General features: G+C 39.7%; 2 long non-coding RNA genes across 2 annotated transcripts; both read right to left on the minus strand.

Annotated features, from left to right (window-relative positions):
* Positions 1-295: 295 nt before the first annotated feature.
* On the minus strand, positions 296-4,712 carry LOC142415571 (uncharacterized). Its single transcript, XR_012777452.1, has 3 exons — positions 4,458-4,712; positions 2,538-2,683; positions 296-395 (listed from the first exon to the last, which is right to left on the minus strand). It is a non-coding gene; the product is annotated as an uncharacterized LOC142415571 (long non-coding RNA).
* Positions 4,713-7,795: 3,083 nt separating this feature from the next.
* LOC142415570 (uncharacterized) lies at positions 7,796-14,494 on the minus strand. The gene is made up of 3 exons (XR_012777451.1): positions 13,325-14,494; positions 10,850-11,001; positions 7,796-7,906 (listed from the first exon to the last, which is right to left on the minus strand). It is a non-coding gene; the product is annotated as an uncharacterized LOC142415570 (long non-coding RNA).
* Between the last annotated feature and the right edge of the window lie 664 nt (positions 14,495-15,158).

Below are 15,158 nucleotides of genomic sequence, written 5' to 3' on the forward strand. Positions count from 1 at the left end.
GCTACCTTAGGATTGTTCAGTCTTAACACAAACACTTACAAAAATTCATTAGCTTGTTACAGTAACTAAAATTTCCAAGAATTTTATTATACAGGATAGTAACCTGCATGGCAATTAACCAGCAATTAATTACTTTAAAATATATTCACTTGATCACCTGAGAATGGGATGACTATTTATTGTGAATTTTAAAGAACAATGCTTTGAAGTAGCACAAGGCAGCTTCATCAAACCCTTTCAAACAGCTCCCGTGACACCAGGCCCAGTTCCTCAATACTGGTGTTAATGGGCATGCGGCCATTTCCTTTACTCATGGTAAAAATCAATCTTACCAATTTTATTGCAGTGATGCTCAGGAACATCAGTCTTGGATAGCAGTCGTCATGTGCAGCACTCTGTACAAATAAAATATAACCCGTGCATCACTGATTTTGCAATCTAAATTACAGGATTTATGTTCGTAGACAGACTTTCATAGATGGAATTAGCCTTTTATGGCTTATTTTGTATCAGTGGTTTTGCACATATTATTGTTTATGAATGAAAAAGCATTGACTTTAAGATAAATTTTAGTGGACCATTTGAAAGCTCTGAGAAATGTGCATGATGTACATTAAAAAAAATGTCATATATCTTATTGTGCTGGTTTTGGCCATGTAAACCATGACACTTGCTGTTACAGCTCTCCTCTCCCTACTTATTTGCATTTAATTTTCTTCAGTGAATCAAGTGGGGCCAGAATACTCCGTTTCTGGGAGTAAGCAAATGTCCTTTTTATCAAGTAAAATACATGCTTTTAGAAGAACTTGTTCTCTCTAGAATAGTTCCTCCATAGGCAAATAAAACCGCAGGGAAAGGCATGTTATTGAATCATTTTCATGGATATGATAGTCTTCCTTTCATATTTTCTATCTTTTTCTATTCTATCTCAAACTATTTCACAAAGTAACTTTAGAAATAAACTGTGGATTTTTAAAATGAGTTAGATACTGATATTTCTATTTAGATCCTTTTATGTCTATTTTATTAACTCCAAGCATTTAAACTTCTGTGCCCTCACCTTGTATCACTTCGTTAAATAATGTAAAAAAGGATTTTCCAAAGGGTTTTAAAAAAGTATTTGAGGGAAACGGGAAAACTGGAAAGACAGTCTACCACATGCGCATATTGCCTTTTTACACCAAGTTTTCTCTCCACAGCTTACTATGATCAAAATCCAATAACCACAGCGGCATCTTCCAGATTGCAAAGAGAACTCATTACTCCAACATATTTGCAGTATCATGCTATACAGACTTATAAAATATCTGCATTTATATTGGAAATTAGAAAATTGCTGTTGAAAACTAGGGAGAAAAAATGGGATGGAAGTAATTTTACCTATGCAAAAGTTAAGTTAAAGTATAAAACAGATACATTTACTTCTCTATTTATAAATGCAGACATACGTCTCAGGTTTTCTGTGCATAATATAAGGTATGCTTAAAACTTGGCCATCGAATGACAGTGTTTTGCTGCCTTTCCGTGGGGCAGCATAGGGAATAAAGACACATTTTGTCTTCATATGAGCTATGAAAGGGCTCTATACACTAATGGCTCTTCACTATCTGGTCTGAGCAAAGGGGTTAAAGCAACTCTGCTCTCTTAGGTCTAAGTGCATTTTCACTGCAGCATGTTTGTAATACCCTTCACTCCCTCTTAGCTTCCCTGGTAAAAGCTCTCCCTTTCCCTCATTACTTCAGAACACGTGACCCCATTTTATTCTTGTTTCCCAGCCAGGACGTCTTCAGCAGGGGCTGCCTGGCTATTCTCGTGGTATTCTCAGGCTACATTCCTGTTTGAAGTCAAGGGAAGCTTTGAGCCATGAAGACCAGCCTTACGAAGTTTTTATCAGCCATCTTAAATCCAGTCACGATGCCTGTACTTGCCACATTTTCAGACCTGTCTGAAAGTGAATTTGAATTTTCCAACTCGGGTTCTTTTTTTTTAAGGTATCCAAATATTCAAAGATACCACAACAGTCAACTGCAGCTCTGCATCTTGGATGCTTTAAACTAAACTCAGTTATGGCTGATATCTGAACTTCTGGTGCTTGCTTATGGTAAGCTCTTCACCTTCTCTCCCTTCACATCCCACCCCTCGGTCTCCTGGGCACCCCACGTGTGCTTTGAGGAATCAATCACCGTTACTTGTGCACGTTGCACGGCTTTTTGAAGACCCACCAATGTGAATACTAGCACGTGCACCACTGCGCAATAGCACAATTCCTGTGTTGATATTACAAAATGTTTTAAAGTTACTATTATGCCTTTGAATTCAATTGTACGCCTGTGATTGCAATAACAACCACCAACCAGAGCAAAGGGAATATTTTGTGACAGAAATCAAAACCGCGCTTCTTGGAAATGTAACGCATAAATGGAAAAATAAAAACAAGCATCTCTCGGTCCCTTCTTCCTCCTCCCCTCCAATACAGTAGATTTCATTTTGGCTGTGATGTAAAGCCCTGCGGAAAGAGCAGAAGGATTTTCACTGACCTCTGGAGCCTGTGCATCCTCTGGCTCTGCTGGGCGGGCAGAGGGGAGCCATAAATTCTCTCTTCAGGCCACTTGGCAGAACTAATCTCTTTTAATCTGCTCTCTTTATGGCATCTCTTTGGTCTGACAAAACTCCGATTTATTGACTGTCAGGAAAGAACACAAAGCCTATATCTTTCTTCAGTAGTTCACTTTCTTCAGCGGTGTTGAGTGGCGAGGGAGGGAATTTAAAGGAAGCATTTCACTCACTTAAGTCTGATAGAGTTGCATAGTGTTACATCAATAGTATTATTCTAAAGCGATTAAAAAATTTACATGTATTCGACAAATTAATGAAAAATTAGGAAACTGTTTCCTTCAAGTGATGTTCATCTTCCTATAAGCAAATGAGAGAATGGCATGGAAGAGAACAGTTGGAAGTACATAATTTTCACAGTGAAGTCATCAGGTGTTTTTTCACCAGCACCAGTGAGCCTCATGGCAGACCTGAGGACAGCACTGCCCTACCTGTATTGCTTCATTTTCTATAAAACTTATTAGTATTATTCCTATGTGACCTAGGTTTAGCACCCTCCCATATTTTCAGGGTGAAAAAAAAGAGACATCATCTCAGGGCTTTGTGACAGTTTAACTGATTAGTCCCATGGCTCTGACTATTGATTCCCTCCCCAGCGTGATCTCTTGGAAAGAAGTGTATGCATTTTGTGAAGCAGTTAGATTTAGAGCTCAAAAAGACTCTAAAATTCATAGGGACTTGAAAATTCATAGGATAAAAATAATTACCTTCGATTCTGAAAATCTATTTCTTTTTTTACCCAATCTGGCAAGACTACATCAAACTAATTAGTTAAGGAAAAAATATTATTTGTATAAGATTAGTGCTTAAATGTCTTTAATAAGATATTCATTGGCATAATATTGTGAAGGGCAATAGTTAAATATTAACTGTTTGGGCACAAGCATAACAGCAGCTATCCTGGCTTTATAGGTCAAAACTAAGTCGCAACTAGTGATTCATCCAAGGTCACACAGATAGTCTGCAGCAGGAGCACACACAGAGCACCAATATTTTGCATACCGATTCAGTGCTTTAACCGCCAGCTCATTCTTCCTCTCCTAATTCCCTGAACCTCTTCTATCAGAGTCATCACAGGACAGAAGTTGGAATTTAAATGCAGTTACATACCACGTTTACATCTCACCGCAAAGGATTTAATGGGATTAATCCGAATAAAGTTATTCGCATGCATACGAGTATTTGCAGAACTGGTCCCTGAACGAGAAATATTTTAAAACGCATACCCTACAAGGGGAAAAACGTTTGGACCGCTCTTTGCTGCTACATGTATATGTTGCATCCATAAATTGTAAACATAAGGTAAAACTACTGCAAAGCCTCGATGGAGCTTGGAGTCAAAAATGATCTGTTTTGGTCTGCTGGTTTGAAAATGGTTTTCTTGATGAAACTCATGAGTCCACTGGAGACGGAGACACAGATGGATGAGCTGAGCATATGATAAACCTGCTGCATGAGATTGTAGTTAATTGCCCATCATCTTTTTTGTCTCACCATAAAAAATTTCACGCCCACCTTGCACAGTAAGGGTAACCTGAGTGTCATAAACCATTTGTCTCCTGTGCTTTCTTTGCTGCATTATCCAATCGGTCTTGTTGTTAGAGTGCTGTTGAGACAAGACAAATTTGCTAAGCCTTTTTACAGATGAAGCGCACTGCACCTTTTATCAAATGATCTCCATTCTCTAATGAGAAGAAACACCTTCCAGAGTCATTTGCATACTAATATCTTTATTTCTAAAACAATAAGCAGGCTGTAACTCACAGAGCCGTTAGTCAGAATAGAGCTATTTCTTTTGCATGAGCAAAGTGCAGAGAGCTCGCAAAGAAAACGTGCCCCCTTACCATGGACATGGAGGGTACCCTGTGCTCATCAGAAAGAGGGGCTGAGAGGTCCAGTACAGGAAACATTTAATGGGTGGGGAGTCCATAAGAGAAGCATCACTGTCCTGCCCCTGCCTTCACAGCTCCCGTTGGGAAAACAGCTCCTACCTCCTGCAGAAAACAGGGTGCAAGGCTGGTAGTTAAGCAGCAGGATCAGAGGACTTGAAAACAGGAGCTGATACCGCACATACCATCAGTGCTTCTCAAATGTGTTTATCGCTGGCTACATTTCTCTCTCTCTCTTCTTTTTTACTGTCACCTGGGGACAAACTAGTGCAGAAACAGGTCATTTCAGGGCAGTACAATAGTCCTACTCTGAGCAATAAGAAAGACAAAAGACTGCCTAACCACCGCACTTCTAAATCAGCTTTCAAAAAACCTACTTTTTTGCTTGGATGCCACAATACAGAAAGGCTGCTCTTCCCTGCGACAGCTCCAAGGCAAACAACGTCAGTCTGCTGGGGTGTCGGGTCTCCTGCCTTCCAACGTCTCTGCTCGTCTGAGCTGAGTCTGGTGGGCATCATCCATTAAACAAGCGGAAAAGAAAAAAAGTCTTCCTGAATCACTTCAAAGAAAATTGAAACCTTTTCTCAATCCTAGTGGTGTTGCCTAACTGGCCATCTAGAAATAGCCAAAACATTCAGTGATGTCAGAGCTTCCCCAGAAAACAGCTTTTCTTCAGCCATCACATACTTTAAGTAGGAACGAGCAAAGTCAGTCTAATGGGCAGTTAAAGGAATTAGCCCCAGTTTCCCTGGTGTGCTTTACAGTTCATGGCCCTGATTTACTTAAATCTTTGGCAAATAGTTTTTCCCTGTTCCTCACCTTTTCCATGGCTCCCCTTCTGGTACCAGCAGAAAAGAGAGGAGATGCTAACACAGTGCTCATTGAAAAGCATCTGGAAACAAGGACGACTCTGCTGAGCACCTAATTTTAGAGTTTGCTGAATATAAGCAGAAATGCCTCACAGAAGAGGAACAAACTCTTCCAGCAGTCACCCTGTAGCCTACGCTGAAGCATTAAAAACAACAGTGGTAATTGAAGTGGGACCTATATTTATTAATCTAAGAGGGTGACTATTTTAAGCACTTGAGTAGTGATGAAATGACTAGAAATAGTCCTCTGTTGAAATAAGGTCTAGAATTGAAATAATCTTGCTAGCATTAGGAAACATTGCGCTCTTACAGGTTCCTGTGAAAGCGCGTTACAGACGACCATTTTTCCCCATCAAAGTAAGAGGAGCCGTTCCACATTATGTATGTTTCCTTCTGACCGTATTAAAACAGACATTAAATGCAAGGTGTTTCTTCCCCATATCTTTCAAAAGGCTGCCACCATATGGGGGATTTGTTTTAATACAAGGCTCAGTTCTGGTTTTTGCAAATAGACCTTACTGTAGCATCAGCTCAGTCTCTGAAAGGAGACGGCACTCCAGGTCAGCCAAGGAGCTGTGGTACCACACGAGGAATCATGACACAGAAATAGCTCCGAACCATGAAGGGCTTAGGGCTGTAATTACCTTCCTCTTTAAAAATCTGTACTTACTGCAAAACGTGCATTTTATCCATTTGTGTTATAAACAGTTTGTGTATTTTGAACTGCATAATTTAAATTCCGCTGCACTGTGGCTAAAACCACCAACTTTCCCTCTATATACTTTAAAGGATTGTTGTCACTAACTTACGTTTTCTCATCTTGCCACCTTAAAAACTTAAACATCCATAATGCTTGTCTACATCTTTTCATGGTGAAGATCCCTTTTTCTCACACATCTTTTTAGCAGTGATGTTGCAGTTTGCGTTAATTGTTTTATGGGTATCCTGATGGAAGCTAATAATGTTCACGGCATCAGGAAGAGCAGTCCAGCCCCAGGCTCAATGCATTGCTAGGAGGGAACGCGCAGTTTCACAGCCCACGGTGCTGCACGGGCTCTCCCTCGTTGGATCCCTGTCGGGATGCTGCCAGGTACGCAGACGAGCTCTGTTCTGCCACGCTCCTTCAGCAAGCACAAAACCTCACTGTCCTGTTCACCAACATCTTGAACGTGAGGAAGGATCCTATTACTTCAATTAAAACTCTCATCTTAAAGTTGCACAAACAAGTGCTTTTCTGACTAGCGACGTAGATCACTTGCTTCCAAATGGCAGAAAGAGTCTGATTAAGATAAGCCCAGACCAGAGCAGAAATGTAAAATGGGTCTTTCAGAAATGTGAAAGCATTAAAAAAAAAAAATTGTTCAGTGTTTTCATTCACTTCCTGACTTTAGCAGTAACCAGAATATATGAAATACAGACAAGAGAAACACTGAGCAGTTACCGTGCCACAGTATTTCTTACTTGCCTCAAATTTAAAGGCGTATTTTGAACAAAATATTTTATAAGAAAACCTCCTCTACAGAAGTTTCATTCCACTGAATAACAGAACAGCATTTTGAATAAGGTTTGCATAAGCTCCTGGGCCAAGTTCTGAACATTACAGATAATTGTAACTAATTTGTTTTTTTCAGAAAAAAAGTATAGAAGTCTTTCCCACTTTTCTTCTTTTACTTAAAAGGTGTATATACAAAAGTTTGGCTTCTAGATGTCAGGACATACAAGTTAAATTGTGGATTTCAGCAAACCAATATCTTATCCTTATGCCATAGTAGGGATTAAACATACATTACGAAAAAAGATTTAGACCTATATAAGGAAATTGGAAATAAGAGAATAAATCATCATTACGCTGACAAAGTTGTAAGAAATGTCTAGAGTGGCAGCATTGCCTAAATAAATCCATAGGTTAAAGCCATTAACAGGCTACAAAGAAAACTATTTTGTGGCCGCATAGATATTTCTTTGCTGTTACTATAGAGGTGAGCAGAGAGCAGCTTGTCAGTAAAGCTACCAGCAGCACACAAGCACTGAGAGGGTCGCACCTGACGAAGGCTGCCAGCACTGCTGTGTGCAACTCTATCCCAATCTGTCGGAGCTGTGACCATTTCTAAAGGCGTTTTACCATGAAGTTGTACAGAGAAAATCAGTACGTACAGAGTAAACTCAGTATGAGGTGGGACGTGCTAGGAGGTGACATAACTGCAAGATTGTATTGTATGAGTGGCCATTCACTTGCTGCATGGCAAATATCCCATGCACCATTAACTCACCTCTGAGGCTCATACCAAGAATTGTAGGAATCTTTTTCAGAAGCCAGGAAGATGAAAGTAGGAGTAATGAAGAAAATAATATGGTTTACTATGCAAATATCCTATTGCACCTCTTGACTCATATAGCTATGGACGTGAAACAGAAAGCAGATGCTCACCCGCCCAACAGGGTATGCGAGGATGACCTGAATCTGGACGAGTGGCACTACATTTTCAGTCAGCGGACAAGCAGTGGGTGAGTAGTGAAAGCTCTTACTCTGCAGCCCTGTGGGAATAAACATAAACCAAAGTAAGACACACTTTTTTTCTGGATTTATATTGGAATTAAGAATTAAACTAAAGAAAATGAGAGAAGGTGAAATGAGGGAAGCGTGAAGCCTTTCCTTGCATCAGAACTTCTCCACAAGATCTGACACACTTGTACACCGGGGCAGCTCTGTTGATAATTGTGCGGTCACATTAGATGACATCAGCTGAAGAACTAACCCTAAAATTGGACATGAATTTGGTAAATAAAGGTAGTTCTTCATCTCTCAGTGGAACCGATCAAGCCAGAAGCTTTTCCTATCAAGTTACAAATGTTATCTAAAGATCAAGTTCCCATCTAATCTGAGTGTTTGTTCAACAAAATACTGTAGCGCCTGCACACAAAGGTTAAACAGAGCAAGAACTTTCAAATAATACTATTCTTAAACTTCATTCTTCTTGCAGACACATTTTCAAAGGACAGATAGAGACAGATTATGTGCTTTGCATGGAATATCAAAGCAATGTCCTGACCACTCTCCCAGTTCACCCTCTAATGCACGTGCTCCCTTTGCCTGATACAGTTCAGCACTGACATACTGAAGAATGTGCAACTCTGTAGGTTCCACTTCAGTTAAAGAATTCTGATTTACCCAAGCATTTATTTTACTGTTTGCATGGCTCAAAGATACCAGCTACTGCATTTACATGAATTTGAAATGCAGGAAGGGCAATACAGGCATGATGTGAAAACAGAGCTCAGAGGAAGAAATTTCTGCCACGGGCACACTGTGCTGGATCCTCAGCTGGATGTGCTGTGGAGGAGGGAGGCGGGCAGTGCGTGGCTGGGCTTGCTCTGCACCGGGCAGCGATGCTCTCCAGCTGGAGCTGTGGCCTCCTGACCACCTGGTGGTCCACCCCTGCTGGCTGAAGTCAAGAGGAGTCAATGAGGCTGCAGTGATTTCAGGACTGGGTGCTCTGGCTCGTATTGCCTCGTATGAATCTAGAGAGCTCGTGTACACAAAGTAATACTGGAATTACACTGCATTTAGAGCAAGTCTGAGCACGCGGGTTCAGCACGCTCCCTGGTCTCCAGCAAAAACCAGCTTGCCACTTCCAAATGGGATGTGGAAGTGCCACAACCCTTCCTTTGTCCAGATATGCACAGACCATTGCTGAAGCCCAAAACTAGACGTGCCCACCTGAAACAGGTCATTTCCAGGCTTATTTCCCCTTCAGAGCATACATCTCTATGTCTGTGCAGAACAAATATCAGTGTTTGGGGCTCTGTGCATCTGTTTGCAGAGCATTGCTTTGAAACAAGAATTGCCAGACTGCATGAAGCCAAAAGTCCAAATAATCCAGTCTCTGGCAGTGTCTAGGCACTAATACATTTTCAAAGCAAGAATCCATAAAGTTTTTCAATACAGACACCACCCTATATATAGAGGAATTTATGAGGAAGCACGACCTTTGAGAATCAGATTTCCTCTTCTTTACTGTTGTCCTAAAAGAGTCACTACAATTTTCAGATAATGGTTAGGAAGATGGAGTTTGAACCAGGAACATGTAGAGCTATAGGAACTGGCTTCACAGGTAAGAAAAAAAAGTAGGCTCACATCTTCTCTGGATCAATCACAGAGCTCCTCAGAATACAGAGGGAGCACAGCATCACCAGAAAAAAAAAAAATGATGGCTTAGTCTGAAAGATTAATTTCTTGTGCCGTAAATATATGAATGGGAAAGTGTTTTATCCTGGCTCTTTTGTTTGCCCAGAACGCTGTTGGAAATAAGATATTTTTGATCTCACTAGAAATCCCTTTAGCTTAAATATTTTAAATACGTATAGGAAGAGCTGTTTATCTTGTATAGAAATAAGCATATCCTGTACACTTCAATGGATCTATATTGATCCATACTGCCAAGAATCTGGCCTATAGATTTTAAGTTAGTCTTCCTCTGGCCCAGGGGGTGCTTTAAATTCTTTTATCCTAATCAGCCTTTTAGAAGGGCTTGACTTCTATACCCACCAGCTCCTTCTTCATACATAAGAAAACTGGTATTTCCACACCTTGGGGGGGGCATGCAGGGGAGAGGTGTCTTTTTTTTTTTTTTTTTTAATCACTTCATGCATTAAGAATGGAGAACTTGGACAGAAACCCCTAGGATTGCAATAATTGTATGAGTAGCCAGATTTAGCCCCCAGGGTGGAAAGCGACCCCACTGCTGAATTTACAGCTAGAATGACAAGATAGTATTTGAAGGATGGAATAAATCTTGGTGACATCCTCGCACAGAAAATAGGTGAACTAATACAGCCAAAGAGGAAAAGAAACTTACAAATTTCAGGGCAAAATAATTACAATTAAAACCAGAAATGTTAATTTCTTATTACAGGTGAGATGTAATTAAATTATAAGTCAAGACATAACAAAAATTTGGATAGGTAGCCTGTATTCATAAGACTTCTTTCGCTCCACTTCACCTTGGGCACTTTCTGCCTTCCTGTAATTCCTTCACATAAACCTGTACGTTTCTGTTCCTAACAGGAGAGCTCTCACTTGGCACGTAAACAGGCAACCTGCTTGGCCCTTTCAAATATTAGGCAGGGGTGTCACTGCATAGCTCAGGGGCTAGCATTTTTATTTTACTTCAATAGTGCCACTAGATTTTATTAATAATGATATTCCAATCTGAGATTTTATTTGCCTCATAAATTCAAAGAGTCTCCTTTATTAGCTGATACAAAGCTTGTGAGGACTCCTACTCTAGAATACTAGAAGTCAATAAAAGTAATAAATTAAATGTACTTGTCCGATTTTTACCTGGTCTGGCTCTACCAGTTCCCTTGAAATCCTGACACCATTGAAACGCACTGCTAATGCCCTCCGCTACAGTCAGCAGGGTAAAAAAAGGAGGAGAAAACAAATAAAAGAGGTATTACTTAACCACAAGAAATTACCTAAGTGTGCACAGCTCCATCCTGAAAGTCCAGCAGCTTGAAAACAGAACTGCAAAATATTTTGGCTGCAAAATACTGTGACGTACGTTGCCTCATACACATGAAAGAGGATTTTACCTGGCCATACACCATATCTCTTGACGCCAAGAAAACTGAAAAGATAAAGAGTGAAAGAAAGAAAAAGTTATTACACCTAAAATGTTATCATTAGCAACAACAGGTTTAAAAAAATGTAGTAAACAATTGCTTGTCATGTTCCCCTTACACGGCCTCAGGAACTGGCAAAACATTCTGTACGTTGTCGATTGCTGCAAAACGACTGGAGCTTAAATGAGGTTTTATCTTTAGTAAGTGTTTATTTCACTCCCCATAAAGTCAAATGCACCACAGTTTAGAAATAACGTATTCACAGCCCTGAGTATTATGGTGAAGCCATTATTTTTATTGCTTGCTGTGTAAAGAATATTTCATATTTAGGTAACAATGGTGTTACAAAATAAGTAAGTAGGTAGGATGTTGCATACGAAATCTAGGTGCAAAATACACATACAATTATGTGCCTAAGCAACATAGAAATACATTGTAACCGCTCATGGAAGTTCTATAACTGTGAGAATAATCACTTATTTGCATGTGCAGTTACTCCAATTGCATATGCAATTACATCAATTGTCCAATTACATCAACTGTTTTTCCAATGAGCTAAGAGAAAAAAAATTACACATTTCTCTTTGCCGTAATAAAAATGCAATTTACATACACAGAAAAAAAAGATTTCTGTTTTCTGGGGTATGAAATCAGACTGCCTTGGGGTATTGTGCTTTTCTGTTCTTGAATAAAGTCTAAGAGTTTCTGTGGTGTAAAAAAAATGTTGGGGCTCTTTTAGAGCTTGAGACTTGGCAGTAATATGTTCTCCTGGGCCACTGTAATTACTGTACAGTATTGCATTGTCATCAGAGAAATTATTTTACATTTACAATTAAGAAGATATAGTCTTGGGGCATCAGATTTTTTAAAGCATTCTTTTTCTCTGCTATGACTTAGATCATTTGAAATCACATTTATTTAATTTCTCAGAAATGTGCAAATAAATGAAGAATTTTAAATTCCAATCTAGAATTACATTTCCAGAATTACCTAACATCTGCTGTTTCTAATAGCTCAACAGGTGGTAGGAAATCCCTTAATCTACTCATCATCAATTTAGACTTGTGAAATGATAGCATCTTAAAGTGCAGCAATAATCAGAAAAATATAAAAATGGTACCCTGGATTTTTTGACTGTACGTAACATTTCCAGGGTTTTCAGATCTTATTTCCTTGGTTTAGAAATAGAAAATTTTGCTTATTTGCTTCACTGCTACCACAAAAAGACTCTGTACTTTCCCTGTGCAGCATAACCAGGAATGGAAATTTAGCAATCAGTGGAGAAATATTCCACTGAAATATTTACAAACCCTTCATCAGATTTGCTCTCTCCACCCTCATATTTAGGTCATGCCACAATGCAGCCCTGTCCCTGGCTCTGTCCCTACAGGTCTGCATAGGGCAAGGGACGCAGGCACGCTGCGGTGCCACCCCAGCCCTTAGAAATCCCTACATTAGGGGCTAAAACCACAAACAATTTATGCTGAACAGGCAGCGTGCCACCCAAGCAGATGGAAGCCGGCATGTTCATATGTAGCCAAGACGCCATACATATGCAACTGAACATGGACATCCAGCAAAGGGTTTCCACCAGGGGACGCTGAAATTCCTGTCTGGGTCATGTCTACATGTCTACAGCACCAGAGAGGAGATATTCTATCTCTACCTCTATAATAAATTCTAAATGTTAAAACAGAAAATTAATTTTGTCTGCTTTGATAGACAAATATTTAACCTGGAGGAACCAGAGTCTGCTCTCCCTTGAGCTAAACAGCAACAAAAATGAACCAGCACCTGCTCTGCCTTTCCCCTTCCTCAGAAGGGGACAGAGAAAAAATACTGTATAAGGTAAGAGCTGGGTGTAGGTGTCATCTGTATGTCGGTTGAATTCAGATTCCTGCTGGGTTACATTCTCCTAGCAAGAAAAGACAGGTTCTCTCTGTCACGTACATCTCTGTTTAAGAAAAGAAGGTATTTTAGCATTGACGACAGACGCTTCATAGGCTTTTGCACTTTTTAGAGGAATAAACAATGTTAATTAAAATGGCATAAAAGTACTGGAGCTATTTTTGCTTCAAAAGCTGACTCCTGCAAAAATTAGAAATGTTTATGTAATTTTTACATAAAGTCCAAAATTAAACATACACAAATACATCTGTCATTGGAGAGTACAAACTGAAAACATTTGACTCATGTTAGTTGTTCATTTTCAACCTCTTTAAAAGTGACTCAGTCCCTGGATCAGGGATGTCCTTCTCCCGGCCAGCCTGCCCCTCTGCATGTACTGCATGGCGTCTTTGTTCATGATTATCTTTAACACAATATTACCTTTAATATTTGTTAGTTTCAGATGTATTTTTCTACTTTCAGTGATCTTCCAAATCTGGCCACTATATAACAGCATGTGCTGAAATTAAACTGAAGGGAACAGAGTATATAGAGTTGATATCAAAGCTCAGTTGATTTCCAGTTCAAAACCACTCCGCTGTTCCCTCACCCAGCAGGTACATACACCTGAGGTCTGGTCTAGAGGTACTATTTATTCAAATAATGAATTAGACCTTGGGAGAAAGTTTTCAGCTGGAGAAAAGGTTTCTCTTCTTTAAAAATAACTTTCCTTTCATTGTGAGGCAATTAGAAGTGGTGTGATCAAGCAACTACAGCTTACTCTCAAGAAGCTCTTGATCGCCACAAGTTTCGGCTGAGTTATGGCTCTGGAGTTTATGAGTACTTTAAGGTCATTTTGGTACTGTAGCTATGGTAGAAAGGTTTCAAAAGAACAGTTTATTAACGGTGAGAGTCTTCTTGTCCCCTCTTCAGACGGTGAGGATGATGCTTCACATGCCAGCCACTGTCTGCTGCAACGTGTGCGGACTCTTTGCAAAGAAGCTCAGTGGTGCAGGCTCTTACTTTACCTTAGGAATAGGAAAAAACTCAACACAAGAGAGAGTTAATGTCAGTGCATCTTCTTATTTGGCCTGCCAAAGGTCCCAAGGAGTAAAAATTAGCTCATACGCAACAAAGTGGGGTTTGGTTTCTTCTTCATCTGCCATAAAAAGGTAGGGTTGGTTATATTTTTGAAAACAATCATTTTTCTTTGTGATAATCTTTATTCTTGTCCTCAGTTGCATTTTGTTTTCATGTGTAAATATGTGTGTAATTGTATATAGGACTGAGATTTCAAACATAAACAGAAAACTTGTATAAATAAATGCCTTAACAAAATAAACAAATGCAGAAGCAAAATGCTTTCATTTGTATTTGCTGATTCTTGAAACTATTGCTTTGGGATGAATGCCTGGCTCTTCAGTCAGTGAAAGCTTGCTATTAATTTCATTGTGGGCAATGGGGTGCCTCAGTGCGGCTGCTTACCAATGGTGCTGTTACAGAGTTACTCACAGGCAGTTCAGGATGTACATGGACTTTTCTCTGAAACAAGTTTTGCATTAAGAGAGAGAGAGGAGAGCTCTGAGACTTCCGCAGACAGCCTGAAGACAATTCTCCACTCGGCGAACAGCTTTGGGGTATTAAATGTGCAAACTGCACATCAGTTTTACAGTCAAACATTTATGCAGACAAGACTGGCAGGATTATCGGATGTTTGCTTGGGAGCAGCCTGCAACATGGGGCCGCTGAACACACAGGGTAAACCTATCCAAGTGCCAACCACCAATAATTATAAACATTTAAGCACCTGAAATGAAATAAGACCTTAATGCACAATATTATTTTCATTTATTTTCACTTGCTCAACCCTCCTCTCCCCTTTTTCCTCAAAATCACCAGCTGCTCTCACCCAGGCTTATCTGAGTCCCACACTAAGTCTGTGTTTGAACCATTCAAACTGATAGGTTACTTGTGTTTTAATTGGTTCCCCAGTGTCACAATACTTCAAAGACAGAAGCTCTAGAAAAAATTTAGAGCTCTGAGACAACAATAAGTTGTTCTTATTTTAATTTTAAATTCACTTTATGGGCAGAAATATGGAAGGGAGGTACTTAATTAAATAACAGGGCTTGTCTAGACTGTAAACCTTTTGCTTTGAGCAAATTAACTGGATAAAGTTATGATTAAAACATCTTCAAACAGAGCATTTGGGCTTTCCACTGTCCACAGAGCAGTTACAAGTATGTGACTTTATGGTTTCAAACAGCACAACTCT

Source organism: Mycteria americana, chromosome 11 (assembly GCF_035582795.1).
Source record: "Mycteria americana isolate JAX WOST 10 ecotype Jacksonville Zoo and Gardens chromosome 11, USCA_MyAme_1.0, whole genome shotgun sequence".
NCBI lineage: Eukaryota > Metazoa > Chordata > Aves > Ciconiiformes > Ciconiidae > Mycteria > Mycteria americana.